The sequence below is a fragment of the Nipponia nippon genome, unplaced genomic scaffold, assembly GCF_047370975.1.
Source record: "Nipponia nippon isolate SJK-2023a ecotype South Korea unplaced genomic scaffold, ASM4737097v1 scaffold_6, whole genome shotgun sequence".
NCBI lineage: Eukaryota > Metazoa > Chordata > Aves > Pelecaniformes > Threskiornithidae > Nipponia > Nipponia nippon.
The window spans coordinates 47818478-47835994 of NW_028262380.1; positions in this window are offsets into that span (position 1 = coordinate 47818478).

Sequence of the window (17517 nt, forward strand, 5' to 3'; positions counted from 1 at the left end):
GTGACCATTAATTCCACATTTCATTTGGGTGTGACTTTGTCCTTGCTTGCAAGCAATTAGTGTCTTAGAATCTGTTTGCCAAAATAAACAAACAAAAAAGAAGCATTATCTCATTTTAACCCTCAATATTGGTGTGGAGAGCTAAAGATATTTAAGGCTTTAACTTGACAAATTATGCACCCACCGCTGTGTGTGAAATGTTAAGCAGTAGCATTAAGGTTGTGTTTTACTTGGTAAATATTCGATGTGTGCCATCATGCAGAGAGTAGCTCACTGTAAAATTTCCTTTGCTTCCTATGGGCTATAAGGCTAAATAGCCTTAACATTAACTGTTATTTTAAACAGCTCTGCTACCCCAGTCTTGCTTAAGATTTATCTCGCTGAGGATGGAAAAGAGCATACTGGAATGTAGCAGCTAACAAAGATCTGAAGAAAATCCAGGGCAGTCCAGGCATGGCATATTTTTAGTGAGTACCACAGGGCACATAAGAGTTAGATAATAAAACCCGGGGGTAGGGGAGTTGATCTGAAGTGGAACTAGGCACATAAATTCTATTTTAATCTTTAACTGTTCTTTTCAGACAACTTGCTCACTGCCTCAAGTCCATTGCACATTACTTTTAATTTTAAGGTCCTTGCAGACACAGGCATGCTCCAATAATCCAGATCTATCTCGGTTTCTAGCCTTGTCTCCAGCTGCTACTTTCATGTGTCATGCGACTGACGCTAATCCTCCTTTTCATAGCCAAGGGGCTAGACCAGAAAGTCGATCTAGTGTCAGATTCTTCCTGAACCTGGGGGAGTTTCAACTCAAATGTTCCTCTTTGCATTAGAGTGCTATTCCCACAAGCTATATGCTATGTTATTCCGAGACAGATGCTTTTTTCCCCTGGTTGAACTGTGCCACAGTGCAGGAAACTCCACTGGATCACAGACTCCCAAGATGAAGGCTGTTTTACATTAAGCAGTTGATTTATGTGGACTGCTCTGAGAGCAAGGGCCAATAACTTAGACTCGGCTGTATTCTAATCACAAGTCATGGCCACAGTTATGTGAAGTTTTTTTCTGGACCAGGGGTGTTTCAGCTCAGATCCTGATACATGAGGTTGTTTTTCTTTTTAATTCTTGAAGTTTACAAATCCTGATTGGTCTCAGTACGAAAATGGTGTTAACACCACTTGCAGCCTACTTCTGCTCAAAACAGAGTAATAGGTAGTTATTTGTCGAAGTTTTTAATATAATAGTATTTCAGGTTTGGTGTGCATTGTGCACATTTGATTTGGCAGGCAAATTTGATCCTGTCACATAGCTGACCAGAGGAGAATTTGATTTGAAAATTACTGTAAAGATTTCAAAAAATGATCTTTTTCATCACACTAACTGGGGTTGCAAATTTTTACACAAAATGAAAGATTTTTATGAATTGTTATTTCGTTACAGAAAACCAGAGATTTCCTTTTCTAGTCAGGATGGGTTCGGCAGTCCAGGATTTCAAACTTTACTGATACTATTTAAAAGCATCTTTGAAACCCAAAATTTTGGCTTAAGTGAAGTTGCAACATTTGAAAGACCACAAGAATGTAATTTTCTGAAAAATTCTGTCATTAGCAACAATCCAGATGTGATTCCTCGTGTTACCAGTACTGATAGAGGATACGGCAGTGTGGGAGAAAGAAGCAGTTTGGTTTGCATTGGGTATGATAGGCTTCTCTGTTATGGCTGTGGTATAGATATACTTATGCAACTGTAGCTGTGTCCTGTTTTAGCTGTAAACACTCTGCTTTTGCTTGTGGACATATTGATTCACTCTGAGTCATTCCTTCTCTCTCAGAGTTGCCAACACCAATAATTACTCGAAAACAAACAAAACTGGGATCAAGGCTTCCACATTGTTTCATTCTGTGGTTTCTGAGACCGGCAATCAGATACAAGGAGATGTGTACCAGTCCAGGTAGTTTTGATACTAGCTCTGATTCTCCTGGGGGAGGCTTGGCTACAGATACCACAATGGCACTTCTAAGGCTCTGATCCTTGCTAATACACTCCCAAAGGAGCCCAGAGCTGTAATAGGAGCAGGGGGCTGGAACCAGGCTATTGTAAGCAACATGCTTTTATAATTCCTCTTCACTTTATCAGTTTATGAGTCTTGAAACCAATTAAGGGTTTATTTTTTCGCCTGGCACAACTCTGACTGTTCCACACCCTTGCTACTCTAGTGGTAAGGAATTTCCTTCTGATTTCCAGCCTGAAGTTATGCAGAGCAAGTTTTGGCTTTTTTAATTTTCTTCTACTGTTAGCATAATTCTCATAAAACTTCAGTAGTTCTTTTCTTCCCTGGTATTACATAGAACACATGAAGCACTATCTCTATAAAGAGCACTTGGCTTTTGTCTTGCAAAGTGACCCAATCTAGTCTATGCTTGTCTAGATATTCTCCCCCACCTCATCACTAATTCTAGCACCAATTTTGTATACATGTTTTAATTAAAACTCATGAGTCTCAAAAATGGGTTTTTATCTTGGTACATTAAGGAGTTGGGTCCCATTGGGGGTCAGTTGTCCTTGCATATCTCTGTTGTTTCACAAGCTTTCTCTCACATCCATCATACACCAAACTCACTGATTATGCAGCCATTCAGAAACTGTTGTGCTCAGGCTCATAGGGAAACTGAGGCACATATAGAACATTATTTCAAGCTCCAGTGTATGCATAATGGTCTTTCATATCCACCGTCAAATAACACATCCAAGGTTTTTTCATTCCACGTAACAAGCATTTTAGTTTTGCACAAGAGATTTTTTTTTTAGGATGAAGAGCAATGGACTTGGGACCTATGTTGCTGAATTTCACTCTGAATCTATTAATTTACTTCCAGGCTGCCTGCATGATAGTTTGGTACTCCTGCTGCTTTAAGAAAGTCTTCAGATTTTGTCTCACTCCATGAATCCCTTTCATTACTTATCATCTTACCATTCAAACCCAGTGGTTAGTTTCCTTTAAAATGGGAGGGTGGGGGGGAGCAAAGAAAGTATCAATATTGGAGAATGTGGCTGAAAATGGGGTTCAAAAAATGGCATCATTTTGCCATCCTTAGGGGATACATGTTCTAAAATAAATGATCATTAATAGAAAACTTGCACTTCACAGCTGTGCTGTGTGTGAGTTTTACAATGAAAAGAAGGCAAGAAAGTATCTTTTTATCCTTACACATAAGTAAAAATAGATATCTATTGTATCTGTCAATAGAAAAAAGTATGTCCGTGACCACCATGAGAGAACACGGTCTTTACAACACACTCTCTTTATCAACAGTTGATCCACTTCATGGAAAAATCTTAGACAGATCCTGGGACAGGAAAGTTAATACTCATCTTTATATTGAATGAGTCCTTTCAGATTTGCTCCAACATCCCCTGAGTCCAGTAGACTGTCACCTCGTATGCACAGCATGTGCACATCTTTGTACTGAAATGAAAGGAGTTCAGTCTGTACTTCCTTTACAAAAGTAATTGTACTGTCCTGCAGCCAAACTTGAGCAGAATATTGGCATTTTATCAAGTTATATATTCAGCATAATGAAACTCTGAAAAATGCATGTTGCTGTCTTTTGACAGGATGGATGATTTCAAAGTCTATGAAAAGCAGAGTTAATGTGAAAGCCTTGATTCTTGGTAATGCAGTTAGCTTGGCAATTTGGGCAGAGCAATGTGAAAAGGAGCTATTGCCTGACTTCTTTTTAGTCAATTAAGCACGTAAATGCTTATGGACTATGTTCCCATGTTTCACACATACTTTTGTTACAGCTCAGGGTAAATGCAGAAATCCAAAGGAAAGCTGTGAAGTGCAGGCTGGCAGAAGAAATACTTGCTAGTGAACCTGGTGAAAAGGCTGAATCTTATCTGGCTAAAGCACTAACTTTTCAGTTTTTGATTTCTTATTGGAGAGAGTTGCAAATTTCTGCCTCAAAATCTGAAGCCAAAAGTTATAGAAAATAGCAATGCTTTATCATTAATATTAGTTATATTCAGGAATACAGAAAAACGTAGAGGTGAATGGAGATAGTGTTACATCAGTACTGATTTTTTTAAAAAAATCTTACTAATTCTAGCAACATAAATAGAACAAAGCCTCTTTGCAGAAACATTTAGTCAATGGAGGAGGTTCAGACAGAAAAGAAAGGGGAATGTTTGCAATATATCTTAAGGCTAATATTGAATGTGGTCATGTATTTCTCTTTTGGTAGAGAGGTCCCTGAATTGTGGAATTCTACATGAACAGGACAAGTACATGATTAAGAATCTATGCCTGTGGCAGTCCGAATTGTGTTTAGGACATTATGGTGAAGTTACAATCTTCTTTTTCCTACTTACAGTTACTTTTCTGGATCGAAGTCACTATATCCAATTAGCAATATCTCACGTATAGTATAATGTATCCAAACTGATGAAAGTAGTAAGTTTGTACAGCGAGTAAACAATGTAGTAGAACAGCTTGTACAGTGTTAATAAGCATACTATATGCATTTACCAAAAAATTATTTTAGCGGGATATGCTCCATATGAACTCTTGTTTCTTATTGCTGCCATTTTGGATTACATGACACTTAACAGAGAGTAGGAGATAAACTCAGCACACAGGAATTTTGCTAGCCCAGATCTGAGCATCTTCTATTCTGCACAACAAGATACCACTATCTGCTCTGTAAAATGGGAAACTTGTACTAGTTGTTATGTTATCTTTCCTGTAGCTTGCTATGAACAGCCAGAAGGTTTTGTGCAGCCAATAGCATAGTGTTTTTCATAGATTAAACCTCTCCCCAAATACGAGCAACCTGATATACAAACAATAGGAATTTTTTAAGGAAAAAAAAAAAACCCAAATCCATACAATCTCACACTCGGAAAGCAGTACAGACAAGGATACAGAAATTAAGTATTTGATTTAGAACTACTTTCAGTTAAGCCTGGCACACAAGCCACAGGCAGGTCTTCAACTTCAAGCAATAGGCTTTGGATCAATGCTGCTTATTAGTGCTATTATATTCTTCTCAGACTGACACTGTAAATAAAGCATGATTCATTGCACAGGGCATTTGAAATTTATTTTTTTCCAATGAGAATATGTTGCAGCAAGTCTTTTATTTTTTTATGTAAAGTCTAATCTAGTGCAAACAGTAACTCAGACTTCCCAAGTGGACATCTATGTGAATTTGATAGGACATTCGTTTTCCAGTTAACTGCTTCGCCAGTGTCTGGGCAGGAAGAATTCATTCTCTAATACGAAAAATTCAAATACGAAGAGATCGCCTTCAATGTGATCTCACAACAAGCCTTTATTTACATTGATCAGATTATTCATGTGTCAAAGAATGTTGTCTGATGCTTTACAAAATCATGCTATTTTTTTGCTTTGTAGTGGCCCACAGTAGCAGAACTCACAGGGGGAACTCGGGAGCTCAAAAGTGAATTTATAACCACTATGGGAGTTAGAGATACTTTCAGTATGGGGAACTAGGATTCATGAATGCAAATTTAATTAACACTAATTTTTTCCGAACCAGGTACATGACTTTTTTTAATAACAAGGCCATTCTGGCCTGTCTGGCATATGTGTATGGGGGGAGAGAGCACAGAACGTCTTTCTGCAATGGAAAGACCAGGAAGGATTGGTGCTCAGTTAATTTATTCAGCTTGTGCATTGTTTTATAGGTCTGTGGTACATGGCCAGGACACAGCTAACAGCTATCAGGGTTTGTTAATTACTGACAGAGTATATCAGGTGCTACCGGATTTTCTTTTTCATGTTTTTCCTTTGGAAGTATCAGTAATGCTCCTATATAATGATGTGTTCGCCATGCACTGCCATTTCAGCACTGCTCTTCCTGCCATCATTCGGAGAAGTTCCCAAATTGTCACCTTAGGTTAAACATCTGTAAATTACTGACTTTAATTTTCAGAGGTACTGAGGTGAAAACACTCTGGTATAGTTCAGAATAAAACTAAGAAAACAGATACTGGAAAATTGCCACTTGGGAAGCTGTGTTGTATCGCATACTATTACTGTAATTTTTGCAGTGTGGAGAAATAATTTGTTTCAGGGATCATATGACTATATTCAGTAACTTGATATGTCCTACTGTCTCTTGAGTCAGTAAACATTCTCAAGCTTGATACAATTCCTACAACAGTTTCCATTAATCACCATTGAGAGTGTACTTGTGCATGAGTGCTAATCATGGAAACTGCTGTGAAGTTTTACTTTGACAGAATTTTTCCACAGGTAAAAGTGGAAAAAGTAGCATTACTCATATAACTTATAGGAAGCCAGATAGCTCAAGTGACTAGTAAATTGATTGCGTGTTGTTTTTAGCTCAATTCAGATTTATTCCTGAGGGAATACTTAAATATTCTGGAAGTAATATACTTCATGTGTGAATAGACTGATACCCTAACTAACAGAGTATCTATTTGTACACAAATACAATAAAAATGAGACAGTGTACATAGAACAAAAGAATAGGAAGAAGGACCATTTCTTAATTTGCTTGAATTATATAGCACCCAGTATGTATTGACATCATAGTTGCCAGAACAGTTGCCAGAACATACATATTCCTGCTTCCAAGCTTTCCACCTAAATGAAGAATAAATTCAAACATTCAGGGAGAAGAGAGGAATAGAGGTTTTAGGTAAGCTAGTCCTAAGAATGTAATATTAACGTACATTAATGTATTTAAAACATTGCATAGGATGCATTAATTGAATAGGCACCTACTTAAGCAGTAAGCAACAAGATGGCAAATACATGGAGCAGATATTTGTAAATCATTGGAGAAATGGGAGATTTTTTCATTTTCTATGCAACATTAATCTCCTCCTCTAGATACTCTTATATGATTAGGATTGGAAAACCCTGTCTGCAAACATTTCATGTCTTTCAGAAGCAGATAAAAGAAAGGTTCTCAAAAAATACTGTAATACCAGACTCTTCCAGACTTCGGTGACTTTAATTGTAGATTGAGCCTTGTGCACCTGTCGTGGCTTGCTGTCTTTTTCACGTGGAAACTCAGACATGAAAGACAGATCAAGTAAAGGAAAGGAGTACTAACATAAACCCAGTCTTGCTTCACTCACACCCTGCACACCTCACCAGACTCTGCATCTGGTGCTTGGTAGAGCACCCAGGTTTACTCATAACTTCTGTGATGCTAATGAAAGTGCAAAGCATTTCTTTGCATATGTAGAAGTCAAATACCTTTTACAATCTGCAAGAAAATACTTGTTTACCAAGAACATTTGATTGACCTGTAGATCTTGATTTTTTTAAATGAGTTTTGAAGCACTGTGAAAAAGAGGAGGGTGGGTAGTCCTCCATTCTGCTACATTTAGTATTTTTTGGCACCTCCTGCCCACTAGATGCCTGAAGTTGGAAAAGGCTTTCCTACCAGTTATCTCTTCCTAAAATTTGTAACCTTATAAACAACATATCTAATGATAACAGGCTAGTATTTAGAAAGGGAAGTAGACTTTCATCTGTGAAAAATCTACAGCATTGACTGAAGAGTTCTGGCACATTACAGGAAGGTCCTCTTACTTCTGTGGTATGGGAGGGTCTGCTGAGGCTCTAACACTGCCTTTCAAAGGGCATCGTCAGGTGAGAGCTCTGCAGTGCCATCTCCAAGTGAACGGAGCTGTGTCCCCACAGCCCTTGGGATGGGGTGGGGTGAAATTTGGGACTCTCCTTCTAGCCAACATGAAGCGCTGAAGGTGACTGTAAATAATTGCACCTTTCTGGGATACCTAGTGCCCCGTGTGCTGTACAGGGGAGCCTCGGGGCCTCACTTAGCTCCAGGCTCCAGGAGAGAGGCTAGGTCCGTAAGAAAGCTGCAAGCTAATGCTAAAATAAACTCAGGTTTTTAAACATCAGGGTTAAATGTTCAACTTTTAAATAGTTTGTGAGACTGGTGGTGGATCCCAGTATGTTCTGTGTTTTGTGAGCTGCCAGAAACCAGTCAGAAAACCAGTCTGTTTGTAATTGGGTCTTCTGTGTTTGTACACAATCAGTAAGTACTTGGTGTGATGTTGTTTCTCTCTGGGATGCAAGAGAAGTTTGTTATCATTTTTGTAAAGAGAGATGCAACAAAACTAATAAATGTTTACAGACAAACTTGCACCAGTTAAAATAAACTGCCTGAACATTACATCTTTCATCAGATCACTGCAGCTCCTCTGTATACAAGTTCCCAGTCAGGTATTTGTAGGAAACTGAAGATTCACTGTAAAATTAATTCTCTTCACTCTTCCATATAAACATGTAATTGGGAAGTGAGAGAAAACCATTGTTGTGGCCAGATTGCTCTGTGAGACAAGAACTATTTCATCAAAGGGAAAATAGAGACGGTATTCCATTATTATCCCTGTAAACATACTGTGAAATTACCTCAAAAGGACCTAATTGTTAGAGAAGTTGATGATAATCAATCAACTGCCTTCAGAGCGATGTGAACCATTCAGCAAATATTCGTTTCCTTTAAAATCCTAAGTTGTTCTGTCTCCTGCAGCCCTTGTTCAGGCTGTGGTCCAGACCACCCTTAAAAGCCTGTTATGTTTCCCTTGATTTTTTTATTACTTGTATTTTGTTGACACAGACTTCAAACTTAATCTGATTTTTAGTTTAATTCCATTATGACAATATCCTTCTTTTAAATAATCATTGAGTTGACAGGCATCAATAATTTAGCAAGTATCTGAGAGAAATATTTAGGAATATGTCAATATTGCTCATTGTTCAAAGTCTCTAAAAATCCCTGAGGGCAAGGTAGATCTGATTTATGCGACGACTGAGATGAAGAGTTATCACCTAAGCTAATGATGTTTGTTCCAAGAAAATGATATAGTCACTGTATTTCAAATGTCCAACAACAAAATAATTTTGTTTCCATTTGGGCTATGAAGGCAGGATTACTGCTCCTTCACCATAGTTCCATATCCTGTTTCCAGTGATATCTAGGCTGCACATATGTCTAATTCTTGGAATTGTTCATTTACTGTGTAAGTGCTTTAACATTCCTGGTAGTAGTAACTGAAAATAGATTACCAATAGAGTTTTAATCACTATCATAACATGTCATTTTTCTGGCTAGATTCTTTAATCGTGTCAGGCTTAGCTCTGAATGAAAAAAACATTAAAAAGATTAGGGTACAATCTACTGTGTACAACAGTGTGCACAACAAAAATATGAATCAACAGCAAACAAAAATTTCTTAGAGCCAGCATGTTAATTAGTTTAATCTTTTACAGTAATGTGCAAAGAAGATTTGGGAGTCAGTGCTGAAAATTGCACATTGCAGGCTGACCATACAAAGGCAGTTCAAAGACAGTTCTCCCTCCTTACCACTCCAAGACAATTCCGTTTTGGATTGTAGGTTGATCTATCTTTGGAACAATCTTAGAATCATGATGATGGTCACAGTGGAAAAAGCCAGAATCAAATTCAATTGCAACTAAATATGTATCAGCTCGCCAAAACATAAATATGTTAACTGATGCCTTAGTGTTTACATTTAGATCTACTATGCTTTCATAATTTAGAGCATTTTGGAAACCCGAATACAGATGGACTTTCTTTACTCTATGCTTGTTTTCATGTCCATTATTTGTGCAAAAGAGTCTTAGGTTTCAAGGTTAATAAGTGTCTGTAACAGTCTCAGACTCATTACTTTCCCTGTCACTACTACTCTCTCAGGCTTCGCCCTCCTCACTGAATGGGATTTTTATGATTCATCAAAAGACAGTGGGTGCAACAGTGTGTGACTGTCCTCCCCACTTTAGTTTGCCTTCCCTTCTTCCTTATTTCTCTGCTACAGATGTGTATGTTTTATCTGTTCTATGCCCATCTGCAAATCCCTTAATCTTCTAGCTTTCTGTCTGGCTCTTTTCTGCATTATACAAGCCATGCTTAATCTTGCCTGCCTTTAAAGAAAAAACCCAAAATGTCTTAACTCTCTTTGTCTCTCTGCCCAGGATGAAACTTTTTCTTCACAAGGACCAATCTAAACAAGTTTGGGCCACTATGAGCAATTAAAAATCAAAGGCTTAATGTAAGTCTCATTTTGATTCTGTTTAATTTCTGAATTTACTAGCTATTACTTATCATTGTTTTTTTTCATATCAGAGCTCTTGAACGTTCAGTAGTATTCTAGGTAGTACTCTGTTCAGCTACCACCTCTCAATTTAAATTAAAACAGCTTTTGACAGCTTTTGACAAAATCTCTAATATCTCCCAACAGAAGTACCAAGAAACTTTGAGAAGGATAAAATCCATAACAACTGGCTAGAATTTTAGAGGCATTCCCCACAGAAAGGTCATCATGGTGTTACAGCTAAGAGCTAATGTCTACCCCACAAGAGAATTTTTAGCAAGGGGCAGACAAAAGACTCAAATTAAATCGTGGCAACATTGTCAGGCAGATAATGAGACCTGTTCGCATATTACTGGATACTGCCCAGGGGTACAGGAGGCTAGGATTAAGAGACATAATCAACTATGTGAATTATTGGTGGATGAGGCCAAAAAGAAGGAATGGGTAGTATTCCAGGAGCCGCTGCTGAAAGATGAACAAAATGACCTATGTAAGCCAGACCTGGTATTTGTTAAAGGAGATCAGGCCCTAGCAGTAGACATCAGAGTTAGGTGTGAGAGTAAATCAACACCTCTAGCAGATGTAGTGGCAGAGAAAGTTAAGAGATATCAACATCTAAAACATCAAATTCAAGAACTGGCAAATACTAATACTATTAAATTTATGGGATTTCCTTTACGAGCACATGGAAAACGGTATCAAGGCAATTACGAGTTATTAAAAGAATTAGGACTCTCCAGTTCCTGACAGGAATAGGTCACTCGTCGTTTACTGAATCGGGCATTATTTTCTTCAGTGGATATTGTACATATATTTGTTAGTCAAGCATGGACTGTTTTAAGATCTTAATGAATTAATGAATTGTAATTGTTTTACTTAATAAGTTGTAAATAGACTGATTCTTTTTATCTATCTATGTAAGGCAAGAGCCGGACGCCCCAGGGGAGTGCCGAGGGCAACAAAATCTTAGGCAAAAGGGCAAGCTCAACACAATAGGGTTGCGATAGTATGTAGGGACAATAATGGGCTCGCAGTCATGACGCGTCATTTATCCTGCCAAAGGACATTAATTACCAGTCTTCACCTAGATGGACGGGCCACCTTTACTTAACCTGGAAAAAGAACATGTATAATTTTATATATATTCAATAAATAGCCAAATGCTTTGTCATCTAATTAGTGACGCACATGAATGGATGAATGAGAATCCCACTGTCCAGCAAAACCACAGCCAAGGGAAGGGGCTTGGTGGAATCAGCGGGGAAAGAAGACCCTGTTGAGCTTGGCTCTAGTCTGGCCCTGTGAAGACACATGAGAGGTGTAGAATAAGTGGGAGGCTGGGCTCGTGCTCGGCGTTGCAGAGCGACCTGCCCGCCGGTGTCCCGGCCATCGGTGAAATACCACTACTCTGATCTTTTTTTCACTTACCCAGTGAGGCTGGGGGGGGCTCTTGCTTCTCGTGCCAAGCATCTGGCACGTGCTGGGCACAACCTGCTGCCGGGACAGCAGCAGGTGGGGAGTTTGGCTGAGGCAGTACACCTGTCAAAGTGTAATGCTGGTGTCCTAAGGCAAACTCAGGGAGGACGGAAACCTCTTGTGAAGCAGAAGGGCATATGCTCACTTGATTTTGATTTTCAGTGAAAGCGAGGCCTCGTGATCCTTCTGGCTTTTTGGGTTTTAAGCAGGAGGTGTCAGAAAAGTTACTACAGGGATAACTAGCTTGTGGCGGCCAAGCGTTCATAGCGACTTTTTGATCCTTCGATGTCAGCTCTTCCTATCATTGTGAAGCAGAATTCACCAAGCGTTGGATCGTTCACCTACTAATAGGGAATGTGAGCTGGGTTAGACCATCGTGAGACAGATTACTTTTACCCTCCTGATGATGTGTTGTTGCAATAGTAGAAATTGTCCGAGCAGCCAGGGATCAGGTTAGGAAAGCTAAAGCCCTGATAGAATTAAATCTGGCCAGGGACATCAAAGGCAACAAGAAAAGCTTCTATAGCTACATCAGTGGTAAAAGGAAGGCTAGGGAAAATGTGGGCCCTCTCCAGAAGGAAATGGGAGACCTGGTTACCTGGGATACGGAGAAGGCTAAGGCACTCACCGACTTTTTTGCCTCAGTCTTCACCGGCAAGTGCTCAAGCCACACATCTGAATATTTTTTTAATCTCAAATCACTTATTAAGATCCCATAACACTATCATCCGTCCAAATTCATATGTGAGTTGACAGCTATGCATTATTTAGGATACTTCTAAGAGACCTGCTTTGTTTTGTCTGTCTCTGCAACTGAACTGCCTTGTTTAGTAGTCAAATTTTGCTCTAAATCTGATCAGAAGTGATATTTTCACCAGTTCAACCCTACTGGAAAAAATTTCCCAGAGACACTCATTTTTTACTGATGTGATTCTTAGCCCAGTGTTATTACAGACTGTGTCTTTCAGGGCTTGGCTTCACGGTTTGTGAACATCTACTAGAAAATCAGTCAAACAAGATTTTCTTTCCTACCTATGCTTGTATATACTTCAGCCCGTTTTCTCTGACTGCCACACAGCCATTAAGACTGTTAGATAAGCCCTTCATTCTCCATAGCGTTTAGTAAACTGATTGCATTGCTTGATACAAATTTCTAGACCTTCCACTAGCTAATATTTAAACAAAAAAGTGGAGCCATTACTTACCCTCGACAACCCATAACAAAGAATCAATAGGTCATCCTGACATTGTACACGCCCAGTAGAAAAGATAAACTGTTCCAGAATATTGTGCGGGGGATCTGCTTCTACTCTTGACTATTTTACACCAAGGGAATTGGCTAGAGACTTTGCTATCACTTCTTGTAATCTCTCTTCAGTACATATGATAGAAGCCATAATTACTACTGCAGTGTCAGGGGTTGTTCTCTAATGTCTGTCCAAACCGAAATTTTTCCTAGTCTTTTCCTTCAGGGTGGGTTTTTTTAGCAATCACTTTCTAAATTTAACTTTAACTGACTCACCACTCAAATAATTTAAATGGCATAAATATTTCTTCTTATTTTCTGTGATATTTGACCATTTATCTGTTGCCTGACTTTGAAGTGTTTGCTTTTGTCAAAACTCTTACTTGTTTAAATCATCGACTGTGCCACACAGCTGCCCCCTCTGGTTTGCGCTGTTTCTAAATTGCATGTAGCAGATTCAACAAAGAGTATGCTTTGTCTGGCAGAAGTTTCCCATGCAAGCAATAGGAACAATGTCACTGTTTAGTATGTATTGATATTATGAGGGCTGAGAAATAAGAGGGATGCATTTTTTCACCTTTTTAATAATTTTTAAATCTAGTTTTTAAAAAGTAATGGTCTCATTCTGTTCTTTTACATAAAATGTAGTACCTTCTATTTTGGTAGTAAACCTGTTAAAGATAATAGCCTCTATGTTTTCAAATAAAAATTACATGACTCTCATGATCTTTGCCACTCACTTCCCAGTTCTGCTAACTGGAGTGTGGCCAGAATTTAGCTCTTGAGTTTCAGTTGCATTTGTAACCCAATCATTTCTCTTACGTGTATCCAATTTTCTAGTGTTAACAGTTATTATTCCTTCTTAGTATTTATCCTGATACATGCCAGCTGTGCCACCTTTACTTGCTGGTTCAGAGCGATAGTAACTAGTGAGCTTTATGATCAGGAAGTCATTTTCTGACAAAATTCTGTCTTCATTAGTTCTCATTCTATTTTCAGAAAACCTCTCACCCAGTTTGAACTGGGCAAACGCATAATCATGTAGTATGTCTAACAGGGAAAGACTGTCATGTGTCTATCCCAAGTACAGAAGCTACTGAACTGCGTATTTACAGATTGTCTTTACAAATGAGGGAATTCTACCTGTCCTACATAAATGCAGGGAATGAGAAGCAATGATGTCAAATACTTCTTTCTCTTCCATTTTGGCTGTTTAAATGCAGACTAAAAAACAGGTAAATATCAGTCTAAATACTATAAACTCCGTAACCCCAGTTGGCTACCTGGAAATTGTAGACAGGCTGACTGATAGCTGACCTGATTTCTTTCTTGTCATTTGGCAGCACATAGTTTGGAAGTGGAATAACTGTAAATTTTTATACTGTAATTTTGAAGAGATTCTTCAAGCACACACCTGCCAGCCATGCTTGCCTGTCTTATGCAGGTTCAGTGCCTTGGAGAAGCTCAGACCAAATACACTCTTCCTTACATAATGGACCAGAAGGAAAAACGTGGATTTATCTTCCAGCTGTAGAAACTTGTAAAAGTGGAAACAGGAAAAGAGCATTACACTTTTGGTACCTGTTCTTCCCCGTGTTTGTAGAATTCCCTAACCCAAATATCAAGGACTATTAGAGAAGAGCAAGGTGGGATCAGATAGAGCAGGCTTCATCAGATCCTTTTGTATTGTAGTCCCTCTGCCTCCAAGATAGTAGAAAAGCTAGGGTTTTATAAACTCTCATCCATAGCAAAAGGATCTCTTCCAACAATCTACTCGGAATTTCTGTGATGAGGCCGAGAGACTGTGAACAGCATTGCACAAAATTCTCATGATACCTAGAGAAAAGCTCTCACTGTCATAGCAGGCAGAAATGGTACTATCTCCTGGCTGTGCTGGTAATGAACTGATCTCAGAAACTGGACAAAGAGTAAAGTAGAACTATAGAAAAAAACAGTTTACTGCTGGGGCATGAATGATGTAGAGAAGTGGCCATTACAGGAATGGTCTTTACAGGAAGTATTTCTTCCCAGCTCAGTTAAGGGTCTCTGCTCCAGCACTTTTCAATTGTTTCGGCCTGCTTACATAGCCACAGCTGAAATAACTATATTTCTCCACTCATTCCTGAAAGAAATGCTATTTCTCCTATATACAGGATTCCAGTTTAGCTACAGTGACTTGCAGAATTTAACTGCCATTCTGTGCTGCTTTGTTTCTCATTTATTCCTTAAAAAAAATAGAGGGAGAATATAGCCTAGCAATTTGTACAGTTAGTTCAATCAATGACAACATGCTATGTGAGCAAACCTTGTAAGTGCTTTCTCCCTTCCCTGCCTCTGTGTGATAGTTGTCCAGCTCTGCTGTAAGTAATCACCCTCAAAATGCTGCTCCAACTGATGTGACAAACTTCACCTTGTGGTCAGCCACAGCAGTGGCTTGTCACAGGATCCATTTATGTCAAGAATAGAACTGGTATGTTCAGAAATGGCATTTCAATCTGGAACTATTCCCTAGATGAGCACACCAAATGTGAGGCTCATGAAGTGATACTAACCTTCTCACCCAAATTACCACAACAGGGAAAACTACACCTCTAATTCAAGGCTAAAGAAGGGAGGTCAGACTATCTTTTGGGTGGTGTTAACATATCACTGTAATAACTGTTACAGAAAAACTTAAATAGAATATTCAATGGAAAGGATAGGAGAAAAAGAAACATGTTAAAGAGAAAAACTGTACTTGGTTTCCCCTCATAAGAAGAAATAAATTTCCCTATCACAGAGGCGTATATCTTGCCAAATTTCATATTTGGTCAGATAATTACAGTGGTCTATCTGGCAACTCTTCACAGTTCTTAATGTATTTTTCTTGATAACCTCTCTGTGAGAGAAGAAAGTGTTGCCATCCCATTATTGCAGGGGAGGAACTGGGGCATAAAGAAAATGTAGCTTGTTCAAGATCACACTCAGTGTCTGTCATTCAGGGCACTTGAAGTCATTGCCTGTGATATAATTCATTACTAAGGCAAGACGGCAACTGTAGTAACATCATTACTTAAAATTTTCTGTTGTTTTAAAATTAAATTTCTGTTGGTTTTTAGATTTTGTATTTATTTATGTGAGGCCACATGCAACAGGAAACTTCAAAGACTTGCAGTCTTTTGGCTGAAAATATACAACTGAATATTTATTTGTTAGAAGTAATTATCAAATATCTGAACCTTTTTCTCAAAATTATTGCTGTCAAGCCTATTTATGCCTCCCTCCTTTGCAGATGATGGCAAAAGAGAGCATTTTTCCTTTGGTTATCTGATGGTAACCCAAGATAGATGCAAAAAAAAGAGAAAAAAGCAAATTCTACTTGCAGCCTCTGCACTAATTTTAAAAACATAGGAAAGAAAAGCAGCGGTAGAAAATGTTTGCAGGATTCCTCTGTTCCTCTAAATAACAGTGTATATGCACAAACCTCATCTCCAAATATGGTATGATATATTTATTACTGTATGATTTATTCCTTTACAATGCTTTAGAACATTTAAAAGTTTGCAGGACATATTGATGGATGTGCATGTCTGAGATGCTGTCTGTCTTGAAAAGTAGCAGCTGCGAGATCACTCTGGCTTTTTTCACTGAATGGGAGTGAAGGGACAAATGAACTATATTGTTTAGATGGGATTTATTGATGTGCCAAAGGACCACTTCAAATTCTGTGTTCTTTTTTTCATACATGCTTTAAAATACAAATATATCTCCTGTGTGCTTTTAGAGCAGCAAGGGGAAGTTGGTCTATTTCCTTTTTGGCATGACTGGAAAGGCAAATCAGTTTTTGCTTATTTGGAAACGCAGAAAAATCTCAGTGTTGTCAAACTCAGTGAAAAGTAGAAGCCCAATACTTGCCTCGGGTAAGAGCAAAGAACTTCTGCTCCCATGTACTCACTAACATGGACAGCACCGAACACATGGGTTAACTGTGTCTTGATGGAACTAACTGAAAAATCAACTCCTGTTGAGTCTTTATTGTTTTTATTTAAAACCAACACTGGCCACTGAAACAGTGTCTTATGTGAAATGCAGGTGAGTGCTTTCAGCTTTAGAGGACTAGTGTAAAGTGGAATGTAAAAAAGTTCTACATATTACTTGTGTTCTCTGAGGTCTGTCTCCGTTTCATTTTAGTTTCTTGGTTTTGTATGGTTTTCAAAACCATGTCCTATTTTAGACATATTAGCCTTCCTGGCATACAGATGCAAATAAATATAACCATACTTTGAGTTTACTACCCTACCTTACTGGCAAATGGACTTTGTTGGAAGAAATGTGAGTATTAGTTTATATGAAATAAACAGAGATTTTTGAAGCTATGAAATGTGGGGAGGTTTTGTGAATCTGAAAGAGCCAGGAACTGCCAATTATTCATTTCCACGGGACTCCTACTTCAGACAAGATGTGAAGGTTAATCCATTATGAAACTTTTTTCTCCTTACTTTTCTAAACGGTATCTAAAGACTAAAACGATCATCAGTAACTCATTTTGTGTGGGTAGTAGAGGAGGAAAATTTTTTTAAGTCAAGTATAAACTCCTACATACAGTGTTATTAGAAAGGTTAAATACATAGTGACTTTCCGGGTACAAGTAACGGTAAGAAGGAAAATGGAAT